The following is a 13,814-nucleotide window of genomic DNA, read 5'->3' on the forward strand; positions in this document are numbered from 1 at the left end:
GGAATAACATTATTTCCTCTTGACTTATTTTTCTTAGAAATACAAAAAGGAGCAGAAAATGTACTGGCCACCATTATGGACAGTTACTAATCAAGGCAAAGACAATCCTTTAGATGATACGGCTAGCTAAGATAGTACTTTTAGAGGTCTACACTGAATTTTGCTCTTATTTAACAAGCAACTAGGTGACTTTACACAATCAACCACGTATTTGTAGAGTCAAGGGGTTTCATAATGTTATTTCAAGAATTAAGAAAAAAATCTAGTCTTGAGTGGGTAAAATACTAAACCTATTTATTGAATTGCATTGCACTTGATGGTACACCAAATAAAACATTTATGTGATTTTCAGATGGAAAGATGCCATTCATTTAGAAACTTTTTAGGAACGGATATCTGCCAAGCATAATGCTAATTTGTAAGAGGAGAATAGAGTGTTATTTTTATTATTTCATTCATTCATTTCTATTTCTATAGAAAGTAGTCAAAGCAACTTGTGGAAAGCACTTCCAATTAATTTTAAATTATAAATTCTAGTGATTATCATAATAAATAAGCATAAAGGCTAACAGTAAAGTCACACTAGGGGCAAATATAAAACCAACTAGTATAGCAGAATATTAAAAAACAGAATGAGATTTTTATTTAAACAGTTTTTCTAAATGTATAGTGTAGGTGGCTCATTTTAAATACAATCCCTAATCCCAGGTTAAGTGAATCAATCAATAACTAATCCACACAGCATATTCAATTAAACAAACATCACATACTTGTTTTAGCATCAAGATCCTTTGTCGGCTTGTTCTAAAAAAGTGGCAGATAGAGGAAAATGATAAATATCTTTAATTCAATTAATAGTTGGCTTATTGAGCAAATTTAGAAAGTGCTAAAAAAATCACTTTCTATTTCACCCAGTCCTCCCAGCCTCAGTGGGATTTCCTCATTACTACAAGCCCCGTATTTTACTTGACTATTATAGACTGCAATAATGTCTTCACTTTACTCTTCATTTTCTGCAAATGTGGACTGAAGCCATCACTATTCAAATTATTCAACTTCAAACTCACAAAGCCTCTATAAATCCTTTATCAACCTCTCATTACTTTCCCAACAGTCATGATTCCCAACTTTACCTATCTCTCTTTATTTTCACCACTACCCAAATAATACCTGGCGATAATCTTGCCTCCTATGACAGCACCTTCTGAAGATACTATCATTAAGTATAAAATATCTATAAAATCTTATTTTTATTTCTATTCATTAATAGGTCCACATCTATCTTTGTAGCCTTCTCTTAAATCTTACAGAAAAAAGTTGTTTCCCCCTGACTAAAATGAATACCTCTACCTAGGACTCATTCTTTACCATCCAGACAATCCTCATAAAAGGAGATGATTCTCACTCTTTCTGCCATTTTAAATCTGTTAATCTCATATAACCAATCTGTTCTTTCACCACCTTTAATCTTAAAAAGGAAAAATGTTCTGATCCTATGAAACCTCATAGATCAGATCATCCAACTCTCAACTATTTTGAAACCAAATATCATCCCCCATTTCAATTTCCTTTCTATCCTTGCAATAGTCAACTGATCACAATGTTCTACTTTTCTTTAGCCTTCTCTCTTAGGCTCCCTGTGGCATCTGGAACTATTGGTCCTTTACTCTCGACTCTCCTAAGGCACTTTCTTTAACGTAACATTTTCCTAGTTTCTTAGGCACTCCCTTCTCTGTCCTCATCCTTTTCTCACTTTGACAGGGCATCTTCAGCATTTCTTTGTAAGCACTTCCCTAATGAATTCACTTACTCATATCTTTTGTTTTGCTCCATGACATACCATTCTCATCTACAGACATTTAATGTCTTCAAGACTCAGCTCACGCTCTACTCCCCAAGTGAATCCTGATTAAATCAGACCACACTTTCTTAAAACTTTCATTGCAGTTAATCATTATTTTACAATATACAATGGTTTCCTGTCTTTTCTCTGTGTGTTTTAAGCAAGATTTTAAGTTTTTTGGTAGGAACCACTTTCTTTTATTTTTCAGTATTTCTCAAATTATGGAAAATAATTCTGAACATAGAGTGGTCAAATATGTTACAGTAGTATAATTAGTTTACACAAGAGACAAAGGACACTCAAAAAAATTAAATGTATTTATAAGACATTTATAATTGTTGCTATTTTTTTAAATGGTCAAATAATGCTGTGGTATTTTTTTCTGTTAATTTCTGTATTTTTCACATATTCAAGGGGACATGGCAGATTTACCTATTTTGTTTCCTTTAAAATGTCAACCATTTTAGTCTAGCTTATATGTAGCTACTCTGCCTAAAAAGATCTTACATATAAAACAATCTGATAACCAAAGCAATAGCAGTGGCCTAATCAAACCAATGTAAACTAAAGAGGCTAAAATCTGAGTGATAAAGAGATAAACTGCTTTTATCTCAGCATTATTAATCAGACTTATTAGGCGACTATTTCTCTCAGTAACACAGTTGAAGAGGGAAGTAAAGGTAAAGAATTCCTGTAAACAGAATCAGTAGGCTATGCCCAATCATTTTATATGTGTATAATTCAGGAATAAATCTCACAAAACCTTTTGAGATATATATTATTATTTCCATTTTACAGATCAGACATAGATTAAATTTATCCAAAGTCATTCTAATTACTAAAAGAGCTAAAACTCAAACCGAGGACTACCCAAATTCAACATGTTTGCTCTTTCTATTATACTGTGCTTCTTAATTTAGGTCTAAACATGAATAAACAAGTCATAACACTACCTGAGTTCAGTTTTCACAAAAGCTAAATACTTAAGAATGAATATAAATAGATATTAATTTTGTCTTGTTAAAAGGTTAACAATAAACTCAATTTAGTATTTCAATAGTAGGTCAAATACTGATTTTTTAATTATATAAATTAATCACATTATTACAAATAATTAAATATCAAACAATGCAAAGCACAAAAGTACCAAATGATCTTAATGGCCATGAACTAGTCTCCCTGAAGAGTAAATCCAGTTTCTTAAATATCCACTAGGTCAAGGTACTTTATTAGCATCATCTGAGTGATGCTAATTATCTGAGTTCATGCTGAATAAATCAATTTATTGGCAGGGTATATTGCAGAGAATAGCTGTGAAGACCAAATGACATGTAAAACATATATATGTAATGACTCATATAGTTAAAAAAGGGAACTGGGTGTAAGAGGTGCTAAGAGATGTGTCATGAGTTCTGTAGTTAATAAATGAAAAATCATACATATCATATCTTGGGGATTCATAACATACATTAGAGCATATTTAAAGTTCTATGAGAAATACCAAATAATTTTAAATGAAAAACTGCTAAAAGCATGCACAATATCAGCTCGGAAATGAGATCACAAACACTTTCTGAAGAATTTTAGGTTATATTACACAGTACTTAGCCTCAGAAGCATCACAACATAAGATTCACAAATATTAAGTAATAATTCTGTTTGAGACTGTGAACATGTACATTTTAACAAACTACAATTTACATATCTGAGAGTGTCACCTTTCTAAATAGACACTTCAGAAGGGTAAAGTACATTTGTCCTCAAAGACAATGTTATCAAAAATATTTCTGGAATCTTCTTTTCTAATTATGTTTAGATTTTTAAAAATATTCATTTTACTTTATACTCCATTTTTCATTTTAATGCAAATTATACTTCTTATCACTCACCTTTCTAAAACATGAAAAAATATATTATTTAATTAAATCAAACCTACTCTCAAAGAAGAGATATGCCACCAAAAAGGATGTTTAAAACAATATGCCATATGGCCTAAAAGTGATTCCCAAACAGGAAATACAGTGTTCTCAACATGAGTAGTTTGAGGCCGGGCATTGCAGCTCATCCTGTAATCCCAACACCTTGAGAGTCCGAGGCAGGAGGATTGCTTGAGTCCAGTAGTTTGAGACCAGCCTGGGCAACATAAGGAGACCCCATTTCTACAAATAAATACAAATAAAATTAGCCGGATGTGTGTGGCAGCAGGTGCCTGTAATCCCAGTGCTTTGCGGGGCTGAAGTAGGAGGATCAGCTGAGCATGGGAGGTTGAGGTGCTGCAGTGACCTGTGATTGGGCCACTACACTCCAGCCTGAGTGACAGAGACCTTGTCTCAAAAAAAAAAAAAAAAAAAAAACAGAAAAATAATTATAGTAGTTTGAAAAAGATGACATTCATTTCACAAGTTCTAGTAAGTGTGTAAAAATCAGGCACACATCACATATATCAACAAGCCCAAGCAATGAGTGGAAGGAACATGTGGCCCAAGGAACAAAGTAGGCCTATAAACTTTGAAACAAGAACTCATATTTAAGTTCATATATTACCTGTACCCAATGTTAAAAAACACTGTTATAAATCAAATATAAGTATACTAAAAATGATAATAGCTAATATTTATTAAATACATAGTATGTATTAAGCACTATTCTAAGTGCTTTACATGTATTAACTCATTTGATTCTCACAACAATCCCATAAAGTAGGCTTGGTTATCATCCTCATTTTGAAGATGAGGAAAATAAAGTACAGCAAGGTTAAGCAACTTGGGCAAGGTCACAGAGCTTCTAAACCACAGAGTCAGATAAAAACCCAGGCATTCTGGCTCCTAGTCTATGCTTTAAATACCATACTATACTGTTTCTCTAAATCAAACAGAAGTGGTCAACACCATGCACAGCAACATCTAAAAACAAATCACCTGTATATATATTCAGGTAGGTACCCAAATGTCTGTAAAGTTTTACAAGGCCATTTACATGTTATTTAATCTAATCTTCACAGCTACTCTGTGCAATACATCCTGCCAATACATGGATTTATTCAGCATGAACTCAGATGATTAAAGCTATGTGGCCTCAGACTATTCCACTAAGTTGCCTGTCTTGGAAAGGCCTTGGAAATGTCTCGGAAACTGCACCACCAGTGCCCAGTAGAGTGTCTGGCAAAGAATAGAAATTAATGAATAAGGAACAATTAAAAAGGGAACTAGGTATACAAATGTTGCATAAGCCCAGATTTATCATTACAGAGTCATCTAGAAAAATACTCAAACATTGTGGTTCATAGACAGTGATTCTTAAGCATCCCCGCAGGTGGAAGAACAGTAGTACTCATTTTTTCAGTTGAATCTTAGTATCTCAATACAATCTTAAAACCCCTTTAAAGTTAGAAAGTTTGATGTACTAACGTAAACCTGAAAAAAATTCAGATAAAATTTTACCTTAAAAACAGAGCTCAATTTGGTCTTCACACCAATGAGTGTGATATATTATGCAACCATATTCAAATATTTTCTTTTGTTTAAAAAATGAGAAATTTCCATTAAATATTAAGTTTTAATATTACAGAATAATATATTCTAAATTTTTCATTGTAACTCTAAGAATCATATGCCACAAACTATGAACATAGAGGAATATGTTACCTTGAATTATAACTGAAGTTACAGTATCTCTGGGTATTATGTAATAACACATATCCTGTTTTTCATTTCTGTACTCCTTAAGGCAGTGCCAGAATTTAAGCTCCAATGGAACTCAAGTGAATAGTATAGCTACAATAATTTTATCTGGTGTAGATTTGATAACCAAACCTTCTGGAACTAAAGTTTCTATTATGTTATTGTAGTGATTTTTTATTTAATTTTTAGGTTTTTGTTTGTTTTTAAACACCTGTCACAGCTTTCATGAAGTACAGCTACAAAAACACATTTCAGTCTTGGTAAATTTTCATACAGTACTAGAAAATTGACATATGTTACACATTGCTTTAAGCTCATTCCTTGAACCAGGCAGAGAAACCAGCATCAAAATAAAATTAGAACAGATTGTGTAAAGAATGAATTTAATCAATATTGTGTTCAAATGATTTCATGAAATTACATCTCAGCTAAAGACAGAAATATAAAAGACACTGACAAGGGAAGTGTTCTAAAATACTAATTATTTTTGCTTCAAAAACTGAATTACATGTTCCAGAAGAAATATTTAACTACATTAAGACCTAAAATAATCATCCCCTAAATAATTTAAATGTTTATTTTTAAAATTACACTTTTTTAGAAGAAGCAAAAATACGTAAATAGTGCTAAAAGAATTTTTAAAAATTCCCAGGCTATACCTTTCCTCAAAAAACAAAACAGAACACAACTTTGAATATCTTTAACACAATCTCAGGTTACATAATCATCCTAACCTTAATTTAAGTTCAACAAGAATGTTTCACTTTTGTTCCATAGACTCTATTACAACTAAGTGGGGAAGCATTAAAACATGAAAATGATATCGTACACAAAACATTCCATCAAGCATTCTTTCAACAATATAACTCCCAATGTTCTATATACAAATCTATCTGATCAGAGTAGGTAAAAAAACATGTGGTTATATAAAAATAAAATAAAATAAAATAAAATATCATCTACCAAGAAGGAATATTTTTAATTTAAATTAATTATTGTTCCTATTCTACTCAGAGCATACTAAACCAATAAAACTTTGATTAGGAAACATCTTTTTTAGGTATGTAAGGAGGAGGTATAGGATGAACCATACAGCAGTTTCTTCTAAGCTGTGCATCAGTAGTTACCTAAGTGTCAAATACCACTAAGTTTGATGACACAGTCTTAGCTTCCAAACATTGGGAATTCTTTAGGAATCTCATTATTTTCAAGGAGATGCCTTCCCCTGTAGGAAAAAAATTTTCTCTCACACCTTTATGCTCATGTTAAAACTAATAAAACAGTTTTCTGTTGAAAACTCAATCACATGATTTGATAATTCAGAATTTTTGTATGCAAAAGAAAAAATATCTTTATCAAAAAGGAAAATTTTCAAACAAATCCTAACATTTGTGTTGAAATGAGACTATTTTCAGTGTTTTGGGACATCACATTTCCAGACCTGAAACTTTTGCAGTACACAAGCGCAATTAAACCATTAGTTAGGTTTACAGCATACTGATATAAGCAATAAAAACAAGGACACTAAATTTCCTCTTCTTGGTTAACTTTGAAAAGAAAAACCTTTAACTAGGTACAAAAGACTGAGGAAAGAGGAAATGTATAAAAAATGTGGTATTTCTTCTGACTTAAAAAAAAAAGTAACTTAAAAAAAAACACAATGTATTTTTAAATTATAAATCTGAAGGAAATAACATAGGAATTATACATATGCCATTTCAGATGATAAGAAACATATACAAATTTCAAAACCTCTAAGCAGTACAGGACTTTCTGTGATGAGGAAATGTTCTATATCTGAGCTGTCTGCTACAGTAGCTACTAGGTGTAAGTGGCTCCTGAGCACTTAAAATATGGCTAGTTGTAATAAGCAGAATTTTAAATTTTATCTCATTTAATTAAAATATAAATTTACATAACATATATGGCCAGGGAAACTACATTTGACAGTATAGCTCTAGGGAAATATTTATACCTTAAATTCTCATCCAAATAGTAAAAAGTCCTGTAGATAGGCATATATATAGATGCTTCTGAGACATTTTTGTGTTTTAAATTCTTAAGATTTATGTAGAAGAAATACATAAACATAAAATACAGTTCAACACAAAAAATGTTGCTGCATTTGTGGGAACCAAATTTTCTACACTAAATTCTAGTAGAGTCTAGAACATTGGTTCCAAAGTTGACTATAGTTTCTTAAGGAGTTTCTAAAAATACGGATGCCAGGGTCTCGTCCGCAAAGATTCTGGTTTAATTAGTATGAGTTGAGGCCGGGGCATGGAGATTATTAAAAGCTATCCAGACCTGGGGCAGTGACTCACACCTGTAATCCCCGTGCTTTGGGAGGCCAAGGAGGGAGAACTGCTTGAGGCCAGGGAGTTTGAGACATGGCTGGGCAACATAGGAAGACCATTATCTCTACAAAAAATAAAAAATTGGCTGAGTAGCACATGCCTGTAGTATCAGTTATTCAGGATGCTGAGGCAGAGGGATCACTTGAGCCCAGCAATTTAAGGTTGCAGTGAGGTATGATCACACCACTGTATTCCAGCCTGGGTGACAGAGTGAGATCCTGTCTCTTAAAAAAAATTTAACAAACTTAAAAAAGCTATCCAGGTGATTCTAAGGTATAGGCAGACTTGAATAGTACTAAACTAGAAAAAAAGAAAAAGAAAGAAACTGTTTATTAAGCACAGATGAAGTATGCAACCAAAGATATTTATTGGCTAGTAGGTAAAGAGTGCCTTTTGCCCAGCCAGATTCAAGCTACACATTCAAGAATGATTTGAGTAGTCATAGGTGTTTGTGATTATTTAATTTTAATTTTTTAAAGAAAATTTGCAAGGAAGGAAGCAAACTAAATATTGAGTGTCAGCTTGCACTTAAACCACGTTTGCATATATTAATTTCACCCTCAAAATACCTTGAGAGGGACCAGGCACAGTGGCTCACGCCTGTAATCCTTGTACTTTGGGAGGCTGAGGTGGGCGGATCACTTGAGGTCAGGAGTTCAAGACCAGCCTGGCCAACATGGCAAAACCCCGTCTCTACTAAAAATACAGAAATTAGCCGGGCGTGGTAGCGCATGCCTGTAATCCCAGCTTACTAGGGAGGCTGAGGCAGGAGAATTGCTTGAACCCAGGATGGGGGGCAGAGGTTGCAGTGAGCTGAGATTGTGCCACTGCACTCCAGCCTGCGCAGCAGAGTGAGATTCCATCTCAAAACACACACACACACACACACCCCAAAATAAAAAAGCCTTGAGAGGTATATATTATTAAATTATTAAATATAAACTTTAATAGTCTCTAGGATTTGGACACATACTTGTCAGACAGCAGAGTCCTCCACACTCTTTATACTATGGCAGAAGGATTTTCTTTGAGACAGCTTGTTTCAGAGAATTTTCATACTTTTCCAGTGTGAAAACAAATCAAAACAAAACAAAAATTAAAAAAGCAGGATTCAATGGCAGAGCACAGGATAAGGCAAACACATCTAAACAAGCACTTAAACCAGACTCTATTCCTGTATTTCCTATGCATCTGATAGCAAACTCTGGAAAAAAACATGTTAAGTTTACGGTTTAACTCTATACAAGATTATGTAGGAATTGCTTTCTTTTTATCCTGAGAAATTAACCAATGGCCCACCTACTGCCTTACTACTAGTGACAGGCACGCATTCTTGGGAACAGGGTTGGGCAGGACAGAGCAGGGTGCTTAGTCACAGTGCCTGACACTAAACAAGAATAATGGTCTTAAAGGTGTTTTCATTTTCTCCCCAAACTCCAAGGATTATTAGAACTCCATCTCCCAAAGCAGTTTACAGACGGAGTTTTGATGGGACGTTTACAGCTAGTATGAAACTTTTGGTCGGGCGTGGTGGCTCACACCTGTAATCCCAGCACTTTGGGAGGCTGAGGTGGGCAGATCACGAGGTCAGGAGATTGAGACCATCCTGGCTAACACAGTGAAACCCCGTTTCTACTAAAAATACAAAAAATTAGCCGGGCGTGGTGGCGGACGCCTGTAGTCCCAGCTACTCGGGAGGCTGAGGCAGGAGAATGGCGTGAACCTGGGAGGCGGAGCTTGCAGTGAGCCGAGATTGCGCCACTGCACTCCAGCCTGGGCGACAGAGCCATACTCCATCTCAAACAAACAAACAAAAAGAAACTTTCAACTTTAACTTAAACCATCAAAAGTCCTACATTAATGTACTCATTAAAAGCTATCTTTTAGCCTTGGTCAACACAGCGAGACCTTGTCTCTATTTAAAAGAAATAAAATAAAATTAGCTGGGTGTGGTGTTGTACACCTGTGGTATCAGCTACTTTGGGGGCTGAGTTGGGAGGATTGCTTGAGCCTGGGAAGCTGAGGCAGCAGTGAGCCATGATTCCAAACTGAGCAACAGAGAGAGACCCTATCTTAAAAGCTATCTCTAAAAAGTTTAGTTCCTGAGTTGTTTGACCCATATTAATTTTCAAATTAAAAGAGAGTTTTTCAGGGATAAAAAAAAAAAAAGAAGTCCAGACCAAAAAATTCTCATCATTCCCATCAGCACTGATTCTTCTATCCTGAGACCCATTATCTATTCTCCTTTCTCAGGCCCCTACCTTGTAAAGTGATATTAACTCAAATGAGTCATACTTGGTTGCATCAGAGGCCAATGGGAGAACACTTTGAACCACATAGTTCTCCCAAAGCATATTCCAAAACAAGTATATGTTGACAGGAGTAACTACTAAATGCACTGGCTTGGAGTATGGTTGTGTTTCTTTTCCATTTTGAATGGTGTTAATTATAATTTAATTATACATAAAAATGTTTTGGGGTTTATTTAAAAATTACACCCTCTGTCAAAAGAAGAGGGTGAAGAGGAAAAAGAAAGAAGTCATAGTTTATCCCTTATAGTCCTTCTCTCCAGTACATTTGGGGCTGGGCACTAAGATGAGCTGGAAAAACATACACTCAATTGACATGGGAGAAGCTACAACACTTCTCCATCCAACCCTTAACATATTAAAGACAGAACAAATCAACATCTGTTTTTCTCAACAACAAAGAATACACAAATTTCATTCATTTAAAGATGATCACCTACCATCTTATACTCCAAAACAAATGATTAGCTAATTCCCACATTCACATACTGTATTTAGGAGGCAGCCCTCAAAAACAACAACAAAAAGATAATGTAAGTTTTATAACGTGACCCCTATCATAGTATTAAAATCTGACTTTTAAATTGACACTGGTTTTAATGGTGTGCGTGTATGTAACTTGTGACATGAAAAACCATTTATATTTTTGGATGCTGGTAATCACCCTTGAAAATATAAGTAGGCTCAACATGCAAGTAAAAATGTTGAGACAAATGTAAATTCAAAGATAAACCTACATAATGGTAAAGCAAGCTATACACTTCTAATTGTAAAAGTGAAAAACACTATGAAATCAGACCTTTTCTTAACAACTAACCTCAAATATTTTTCTATTTTTAGTTCTAATTTCCATCCTATCCTCTCCCCACACATACTCCCACAAAGCCTCTAGAACATCAAGTAGAACACAATGTTATGAACAAAGTATAATAAACAAGATTGGACGTCAGTCAATGAGCCTCTGTATAAATTTACTAAATCAATGTATGTATGAATTTACTAAAAAATGCTCCTAGTGATATTAAAACGAGAAATAATTTGTATCTTGGCACCACTACAAGCAGCCAATGAGCATGAAGCAAGTTTTCACCTGGACGCTGCCAACACAGTCATCAAGAATTTGGGAAAATACTAAAGCTTGTTTCGTAATACATCCACTTTTACTTTTTTCCCCCATCCTTTAGTAAACTTTCTAGATATAAATTTTAAAATCTTAAAATTTATAATTAGCTACCAGCGCCCTTCATCTCACAGATCAGGTGTCCTACATTTTGTTCAGGTCCTGCCTTGAAAACAAACCCGATTGCCCCATTTTCTGAGAGGGAGCTCAGCTCCAGGCAGCTCCCTATGAAGTCACCGCGTTTGTTGTTTCAAAGATGCAATTAAATGAAAATGACACAAGGCTGTCGAACAGATTAGTTGGAAGTGTGCGGTGGTGTCGATCATATACGTGTACGGCCAATGAAAACTGTATTGCTGTAAATCTCTTAGTGATATTTCTCCCCATCTTCCTCTCTCCATTATATTCACAACACAAGGAAATTAAACTTTTTAAGAATTTTCTTGACTTTGGTTTAACTTTAGCTTCCCAGTTGTCTGCTCTTACAGTATCACGTAATGAGCAAAGCCGTGGGGCTAGGGGGCCGGAGGGTAAGTGTTAATTTTAGCAAGCAGAAGAAAAGCAATAAAAGAGCTTGCATTAGACAGTGTCTGTCTCTCTCTCTCTGTCCCCTCTTCCTCCGCTTCCCCGCCATCCCACCCCCTTCTCGAGCCCTTACACATACACATTCTTCTGGGCGGCCTCTAACCACACCATCTCCACAATCATTTGCAGAAATCAGAAACAGACTCCGGGAGCCCTTCCCTTAAGCACGCACAGAGCCGAGCTGTGCAAGCACGACGGGGCAATGTCACTCCCTATTACCCCACAATCTCGTACTCCCCCTGTGGGTTTCGTTCCCGAGATCCGGCTTTCTTTCGCTGAGGAGATGGATCTACCTACTCCGCAATGGAGTTTCATCTCATTCTTCCCCACTCCAGTCACCCCACCCCCAACTCTAACGTACAAAAACACCCTACCACCACAACCAAAGAAAAGTTCCTTCTACCAGGGCAACAGAGGAGTTGGGTTTAGGGACTGGAGCAAAAGCAAAGACAGGAGGAAGAGAGCTAGCGCAATGTACTTTGTTTTGCACTTCTGCACATGCCACGCAGAGCCCAGGGCGGCTCTCTTCCTTACCGGCTGGTCCCGAGACCAGGTCCTGCTACTGGAGCGCCGGGCTAGGGCTGCGGGGACGCGGCGTCGGGGCGGGCCGCCGGCAGCCGCCGCGGGCGCCGAGAGCCACCACCTCTTCTCCCACAAGCGGCTGCGGGCGTGGGCTGAAAGAGCTGGAGAAGGAGCCTGGGGAGGGGGAGAAGAGGAGCAGCATCTCCTCCTCCTCCTCCTCGCCTCGGAAACGCCCCTCCGGCGGCGATCCCAGCCGAATGCCGGACCCCCGAGCGCTCAACGCACCCCCGCCGCCCTACTGTGCTCGATGCCCCTCCAAGAGCTTCACCAGAACGTTCCGGCGCGGGCGGCTCAACTCCTGTAGGCGACTCTGACCGCTGCCGAGGCGGACCGGGGAGCTACGGAGCGCAGCTCGCCAGCACGACGGTCTCTAGGGACCGTGAGCATGGTGTGTCACCCTCGCCTCAGTGCGGCCGCCGGAGCTACTCGCACTACTCGAGCTCCACCTCGGGCAGCCGCGCCGGCTCCGCCCCCCCGGTCGTGTCACTCAACCATTCCCCGGCTCTGGGAGGACCGCAGATGTCCGACCCCGAGCTCCCCTCGACCTCATTGGCTCGCCTGGCCCCCAGCTCCGCCTCCTCCCTAGGGACGAGGTAGCCCGGGAGACCAGCGCCCCGGTTGCCATGACAACCGGTGCCTTGGGCCTGGCTTTTCGCGTTGTTCGGACTAGCCGAAGGCTCACGTTGGTGACCGAGCGGCAAAGTTCCTAGCGCCTTGCAGTGTGAACTCCAACTTTTAGGCCAAGTTGAAAATGCAGCCGACGGCCCCCACACTTCTAACTTCAGAAACAGAACTTCATGACCCTAGGGAGTGAGGAGGAGAGTGAAAAATGCATAAGTGCTGGCTCCTCCCTTATCCTTCGCTGCCTCGCAGCCTTGTTTCTATATTCTCACCGGGCGCTTTGGACTTTGAAAGGATGAGGAGAATGGGGGAGAGGAAGAGCGTGGCTTTGCCAGCTCCCTACAGCAATACAGCAACTTAGAAATGGCGGGGTCAACGAAAAAAACCCGGTGAGTTTTCCCACGGTTGTAAAGCGATCTTCAAAGGTGTGGTGACAGCACAACGCCAAATGCCCTAGGGAAAACTCAGATTCTCATATTTTTGAAAAAAGTTTGTAAATACTTGCCTTGTTATTTTTTCTGTGAGACTAAAATAATCCCGAAGTTTGAAAATTTAAGGAAAAGGTTTAACAGAGTCGATAACTTCCAGCTTTTTTGTATACACTAAAACTTGGCCAAGGTATATCCAGACAGCTATACCCCTCCTTGCTGCAAGCCGAAATATTTGAGTTTCAATAGTTAAACAAAAGAGTCTTGCTGAATTCATGAACAAATAATA

General features: G+C 37.5%; 1 protein-coding gene across 12 annotated transcripts in view; it reads right to left on the reverse strand.

Annotated features, from left to right (window-relative positions):
* Nucleotides 1–12,908, reverse strand: part of PTPN13 (protein tyrosine phosphatase non-receptor type 13) — a 227,187-nt gene extending 214,279 nt beyond the window's left edge. For 10 of the 12 annotated variants that reach the window (XM_033214164.1, XM_033214160.1, XM_033214163.1 and 7 more), the window contains exon 1: nt 12,429–12,904. The gene's annotated coding sequence lies outside the window, so the exon portion shown is untranslated. Of the gene's footprint in view, nt 1–12,428 lie in introns of all 12 variants that reach the window. The other 2 variants (XM_033214154.1, XM_033214165.1) reach the window with 2 other exon arrangements.
* Between the last annotated feature and the right edge of the window lie 906 nt (nt 12,909–13,814).

The sequence above is a fragment of the Trachypithecus francoisi genome, unplaced genomic scaffold (assembly GCF_009764315.1).
Source record: "Trachypithecus francoisi isolate TF-2019V2 unplaced genomic scaffold, Tfra_2.0 Lachesis_group1, whole genome shotgun sequence".
NCBI classification, from domain to species: domain Eukaryota; kingdom Metazoa; phylum Chordata; class Mammalia; order Primates; family Cercopithecidae; genus Trachypithecus; species Trachypithecus francoisi.